The sequence below is a fragment of the Cupressus sempervirens genome, chromosome 2 (assembly GCF_028749045.1).
Source record: "Cupressus sempervirens isolate cs-2001-9-10 chromosome 2, ASM2874904v1, whole genome shotgun sequence".
In the NCBI taxonomy this organism is placed as follows: Eukaryota; Viridiplantae; Streptophyta; class Pinopsida; order Cupressales; family Cupressaceae; genus Cupressus; species Cupressus sempervirens.
In genome coordinates this window covers 219,540,056-219,547,326 of record NC_143119.1, presented here as the reverse complement: position 1 = coordinate 219,547,326, position 7,271 = coordinate 219,540,056, and positions in this window count along the sequence as shown.

The following is a 7,271-nucleotide window of genomic DNA, read 5'->3' as shown; positions in this document are numbered from 1 at the left end:
GAAGATTTTCTATTGGAACATATAGTAAGTTGAAGATGAAGAAGTTTGGACCTTATAAGATCTTGAGGAAGTTTGATAGTGGTAATGCTTATGAAGTTGAGTTGTCTAATGACATGGATATATCTCTCATATTCAATGCTTCTGATGTGTACAAATATCATGAGTCAAATGATGAATTTTTTGCATCAGATAATTATCCTAAGAAGCAGATTGAAGAGGTTGAACAGATACTGGATCAGAATGTTGGTAAGAGCAAAAGAGAAAAAGATTACTATGAGTATTTGGTAAATGTTGGGTGTTCATTTTGCATGAGGTCAACGGTAGGAATCCATTGCATAATTCTTCACTTGAAAAGCAAATCTTTTTAAGGATCCACTCCAAGGTTTAGTATTTGTCTTGCGACATACCAAAATCTGCTCAGTAGAAGATAAATGTGAGTGTTCACAAGGAGGCCTTTTCTAGTACCAAAGACTCTTTTTTCTCAAAATTGAAGTAAATATGTTCATTATCTCAAAATATCACACCAAAAGAATAATATTTTTCTATTTTTCAATGAATGCAACTCTAACAATGCAACTACTATAAGGTCCTATTCTAATAGGGGGTTAGTAAAGCAAATAATGAAACTGAAAGAAAATAACACGAAATTGAAATGACTTGAAACTGAAATTCCTAAATGGACATAAGCTACAGAACACAACACACTACGAGTTAAACCTTCGAAGAAATCGGTAGGAAACCAATGAAAATAGGAGCAGTGCTTCCTAGAATCCATTGATGCAATCATCAATGAGAATCTTAAACAAATTGAATGATGTTTCACTCCATCAAATCACAAGGCCACGAAAAGTGCACTCATGCGAGACAAAAAGCTATGTAGACACAATCGGGTTATCTCTTCTTAAGCTCGTTATGTCAGAGGAATTCATATATCTATAGCAAACACCAAAACTAAAAGATCGCACAACCAGAAACCACACAATAAACCTTTGGCTCAATCACAATCTCATGAATAAAATCCACAAAACAATGACACATTTAGGCAAGAATGACTACACTTCAAATGCGAGCACCAAAAGCATAATTTTATTGCATAATAACGGTGCCCCTTGTTATATTTTACAATGAGGTATTTATAAGAAATCATCTCCTCAATTTGTGTTGAGAATGAGAGATAACTTCGTGCAAAAAAAACATTAAAACAAACTAAATATATACAAACTATTAACTAATATATTTCTTAGAGGGACTCCATCCATATTTTATTCATTAATTGGATGCATGAGCCCTTTACATGCCAAAAAAAAAAAAAGAAAGCATGAGAGAGAAAGTAGGAGGCAACCATCAGTTGAAGTGGAAGTGCATGGAGACACCAAAAATAGAAGTTGGCCCTTCACTAGGTGTGTGTCAGAGTTAAACTACCATCAAAATGCATTCTCGATGCATGGAAAGTGCTATTTTTGGAACTGGTAGTTCACTGTCAGTGCACCTTTGAATTGCAAAACTATGAAGCTACATGAAAATGCGAAGCTGAGGAGCTGCAGACCTCAACTGCTCAATTTGCCAAAAAATCAAAGTTCTCAATTTTGAAAATAGTTTCTAGGTTTTCCTCAAATGGGGTTTTAGATCACTTTTTGTATACACTCTTTGCCCCCTTTTGATGATTTATACCCTCTTTGTAGCCAATCACTTTCATAAACTTGAACTTCTTCTGCTTCTTCAATCTAAAATCTTGAGGCACTTGTGTTGAATCTTGTCATTAATAGCTACATAAGATGAGGAACCTGATCTGCTTCATGTGTTCAACCTCTTTATCTTCAACCTTTGTCTTCTCTCCAACCACCCTATCCTTCCTGGTGAGAAATAAAGTGACCTAGATTATCCAAAATGATCAAATGTTTTAAACTTTTTCATATATTTTCGCAAATTTTTCTAGGCATTTTTTAATGGATTTTTCGGAGGTCTTCTGTTCAAAATTTCAAGTCAAGAACTTTTTCGATCACTAAAATTGGGCAACTAAAGGCTCATTTTTTTAGGGATTGAAATTAGTTCTTCAGTTCTTCTTTCCAATGGTGTAAACAGTTCTGAATTTTGAGTTCCGAGTCAAAAGTTATGACCCTGACAAGTTAAGGATACCTTTTTTACCTACAAAAAGAAGCAAATATTAGTCCGTAGAGTTGAAAAATACTTAACTAAGATGCACCCTAATGACACTAGAAGGAAAAACACTAAAAACTAGTTGTGCGGTGTGCAGGAGGTGAATGGGAGGCATGCGCAGCGCGAATGAATGTGCAGAGGAGCTGAGTATCCAACGTAGTGTGCAACGCATTTGAAGTGTACATGGCATGAATGAAGCATGCACGGTGTATTTTGGTGCATGCTCGAGCGCATGCATTTGAAGCGTGAGTGGCATGCATGAAGTGTTTTGGTGTGAGCGTGCGTTTGAAGTGCACGCAATGCATTTTAGTGCAAGTGCGCATTTGAGGCACGCGATGCATTTGGTGCATGTGCATGGTGCATTTTGGCATGAGTGCACATTTGAGGTGCACGACACATTTGGTGCACATGCACAATGCATTTTGGCACATGTGTGGTGTATTTGGTGCGCACATGCAACACATTTTGGCATGCATGCATTTGAGGTGTACATAGTGCATTTGGTGTGCACATGTGTTTGAAGCATGTGCAACATGTTTTGGTGCAAGTGCACGTGTTTGAAGTGCATGTGGCCAATTTTGGCATGCACACACATTTGAAGCGTGCGCAGCGCTTCTTCTTTTTCTTTATTTTTCTTTTTTTTCAATTTTTTGAATTTGACAACTCTAGAACTCTAACTCTAACAAAATTTTCTTCTCTCAACTCTCGACCTGGGAGTCTAAGAGTCAAAAAAAAGTAGGGGGTCCTCATTCCTAGTGAGGAATGGGGCATGTGTTGTGGACACCGCAATAGTGAAATGGAAGAACAAACCAATGGAAGATGCTACATGGATTTTCCAATCTGAGTTTTATAGGTTGTGACATCTCAATGATTCAGGGATATCATTTCTTTCAACCCTAGTTATCTGATGTAGGAGCATCCTAGGTTGCATGGCTATCTCGCATGTTTACCAAGTTACTTAGTTACTATCGAGTTGCAATGTCTTGCATTCCCAAGTTTTCTATGTTTGTTGAGTTCACAGTTGCTGTTGAGTTATCGTGTGGTTTCTGAGATCCTTTAGTTGTTGAGTTCCTGTGGTTGTCAAGTGTTGTTGAGTTTCCTTTGGTTCCCAAGTATTTTTAAATTTGTTGAGTTTTCTATGTGCAATTTCATGTTGAAGTTGAATTTTGCATTTAATTTAGTGATAGGTACTTGTTGAGAGCTAACTTGTGGATTATTCTAGTATTTAATATGAGAGTTTATTTTGTTGTAATTGCAATAGGCTGACTTGTGGTCGTGCATGTATTTAAAGAGGTCTTTGGTAGAATCTTAGGCATAGAAGTTAGGAGTAAGAAAATAGGAGAAGTAGAAGCAAGATGAATTGCAAATTTTGATCTTGTGGATCGAATCTAATTGTAATGTGGCCATAACCCAAAAGGCCTTACAACTAGGCATGTATCTAATATTTTGAATGAATATATGAAAGCATTTGTTCCTCTATCTCTTGGGTTTTCTATTATTTGGTGTTTGTTTTCCATTGTGTTTTCTCTTGCAAGTGGTTTGGATAGTGGGGTTTGCCTTTGGCCTTGGTTATTGCATCCTTCCCTATGTCAATCTTATCCAATAACTATATAGAAAAATGTCTACACACTTCTTAAACCCTTATTCCTAAAGAATCCCATAGAAAGGGAGACTTGAGAGGAGGCTTATAGCTCTCTATCTATGATGTACAAAGGTGCAAAATAGGAGTATGATAGCTCTCAAATGAACCAAGCTATGCAGCCCTTGCAAGGTGCACTCTAGAATGAGAGATTCAAAGGTGAGAGAAAGAGTGCTAGCATCCAAGAATCAAAATGTAAATGCAATGTAAGATGAAAGCTAAATGAAGAATGAAAATGGAAGCTAAACTAACAAGAATGTAAGTATTACAAAGTGTCATAGTTAAACTATGTGATCTAAGCTATAAGCATAAAGGAAATCTAAGATAATATGCCATAAGATACACTACAAGTAAGAGAATGAAGATGTAGGATAAATGCCAAATCAATGCTTTGGGTGCTCCAAAATCACCAAGAAAACTTGCAACATAACATTAGCATAAAAGAACTAGGTGATAGAATGAGGAGAGAGTCCTCCTTTTAACAAAAAATGGATGGTTGAGATTAAGAGACAATAGAGGCTTAATTAAGGGTGGAGAATGCAAATTGAGTGATCCATGTGCACAAGCATCCCACCTAATCAAGATTAATGGTGGAGTTCAAAAGGGTGAGATATGTGTGGAGGAAAATGAAGATTTTGCCCACCTTGGGAAGTGTGCACCTCATGTGAAACAAAAGGTATTTTATTTTATTTTTGAAATAGGAATAATTCTTTGTGTGCACACTTGGGATAAGTGGGACTTGGGGAATTTTATTTAATTAAAAGGGAGAAAGTTCTTTAATTTAAATAAAAGACTTAAGATAAGGTCATGAAACCATAGGTTATAATCAAATAAATAGATTTTTGAGGAGTTGATCAAAGATAAGCAATGAATAAATTAAGAAAAATGCTAGAAAGGGGGCTTATAGTCTAGATGACCATTCTTTGGTGATTACAATAACAAAAATGTGCATAGAAATAAAGAGGTCCTTTTGGAACCTGGTGTAACCAACATAGAGGCTACAATGCAAAATTTTAATATAGATCTTCGAGAAGATGATAAGAATCAAAATCCTAATTATGAAATAAAGATTTAGGGGAAACTTGGGATAGTTGGAAATCCTATATGTTGGAGTGTTTATTGACCTTGGAGTTAGAGGACTTGGTTGAAAGATGGCGATGCTCAATCACTAGTGAGGATTTATTGGGTGTAGTTTTTCCTCAAGGGCTCATGAGTGAAGAAACTTGGTGATACTTAAGGTGTTTGGTTGATGATCTTCTCGGTGGAACTTGGGTTAGGTGATGCTTGTGGGAGCTCAGTGGACATTCTTTCTCAATTTATATTAGTATGCTCGATGATTTTTGTTGTTGCTTGGTGGTTTGGCTCACCGATTGATGTTCTTGGGAGATTTGATAAGCCAACTTAGTGCATTTACTACATGTGGCTTGTAATCATGATGTGGATCGATCGTGGGATGTGTGGGGACCTATTTTGGGTCTTGGTTATTCCTCCTATGTGCATTTTGTAATTTTTGTAAGCAAACTAAAGCATTTTATTTGGGTTCTAGATGATTCTATTTGTAATAAGACAACTTGTGGTTGCACAAGTATAAAGAGGGTTTGGGATAGTTTTTTTAAGTACACAGAGAGTGGGAGTAGCAAAGATTCATGATGTAGGACCATCCAAGGGTAGTTAGCAATCTTGTATGCAGGGGCATTAAGCTCAATTTTGGTGGACTTATGGTTCACATAGTTGGGAATATGTTCGAGAAATATTGGGAACCTTGTCCTAAGTGTACATAATGATTGGAGGAATCATCTTGAAGTTAAAGCCCTTTGGTGGCTATTGGTAACATGTTATTGATTTATTGGCAAACTTTGGAGATTATTTTTGCAAGCTTTGATCTATGGGATTTGGCTTGTGTGCTTTAGGATTTGGATTGTTGGATGACACATGGATATGTGCCTAAGGGAACGTCCTTTAATGTTTTCATATGAGTTATTTAAGCATTCTAGACTTGGAGTTTGTCCTAAGTATTTCAATATTTCATGTATTTAATGTTAGTTTCCAAGATGACTTGTGGCTTGAGGGTGTATTTAATGTGAATGTTTACTTAATGTAACTTATTAGAATGCCCTGTGGCTTGGCTTGGTATATGTAGAGGGTCTTGTCTTGTTTAGGGTCATAATTCAGTTCAACATGGCGTAGCTAAGTGTAGGCTTGGCCAACAAGATGGTTTCTTGGTGGCTTGGGAGAACAAGTTTAGATTCTTCTTGGGGTTTTCTACCAGATTGTGCAGTTGGGCTAGCTAGGATTTGGATCTTGTGAGGTCTTTCAGAATTGTTATTGTAATTTCTTTATATTTGGTCATAACCCAGAAGGCCTTACACTTGAGCATTTTGGATATAAATCTTATGATTCTATTATAATAATTAGCATCATTTGGATCTAAAGATTTGTGTTATTATTTTTTATAAGATAAACAGGTTTTATAGGGACCCTAAAACCCAAAAATTAAAACATAACCAAGGCTGAAAATAAGTAGTTAAAGCCTAGCCAAAATTAAACAAGTCACAAGGATGATAATAAGCATGAAAACCCAGCCAGAAAAAAAGGCCAACCAAAAGGCTAGTTCAACTTACAGCCAAAAAGCTAGAACAAGAAAAATCTAGCTAGACAAAAAAATAGTAGTAACCTAATAGCTAAAGATAAGAAAAAATAAACAAAGATTACTCTTATGTCTTTCACTCGAGCTCCTACATCGTCTGAGCAGCTTCATAGACTTTGTGAGTCTCCTCAGCCATCTACTCCTGAATCTTCTAAGCTTCTTGATCCAAGCTACTAAAATTTATTTATGTTGCCATGTCCTCTTCCATCCTAGCTCTTTCTCTATCCTTGTCCTCACTCTCTTCTAGTAGACCTTTGGCTTTTAACATTCTAGTAAGGGACAAAATGTTATCATTGATAGAATTGAGAATGGAAATCATCTAATTCACTGGATTATGATTATAGTTTTCTAAATTTAGGATTCTCTTCTCAGCCAAACTAAGTCAATCCTCCTGATCCTTCTAATTTCCAAGACCTAGCTCCTTCCTTTTGTTTTCCAATTGGCCAATTTTTTCCCTAAACTCTTCCAATTCATGATATAGCCATTTGATTGACCTAAAAATTTTGATCATACTATTTCTAGCATTATTCAACAAATTCATGCTAGATTCCCTAGCATTATCCATTATTTCCACCATAGCTGGATCAATGAGCTCCTCAAACTAGAACTGGCCCTATTTTTGTTCTAGAATTTGGGGGTTCATTGTCTCTCTGACAATACCCATTTTGGTTTTTCTTACATTGAAATTTCTCCATGTCATTCACCTTTCATTCATATCCACCTCTCCCCCCTCCCCATCAATTTTCTCCTTCTCCTTCTCCTGGGAATGAATAGGGGAAAGAGGTATGGCTGAGATTTTAGGCCCCGAACCCAAAATCCCCTCAAATT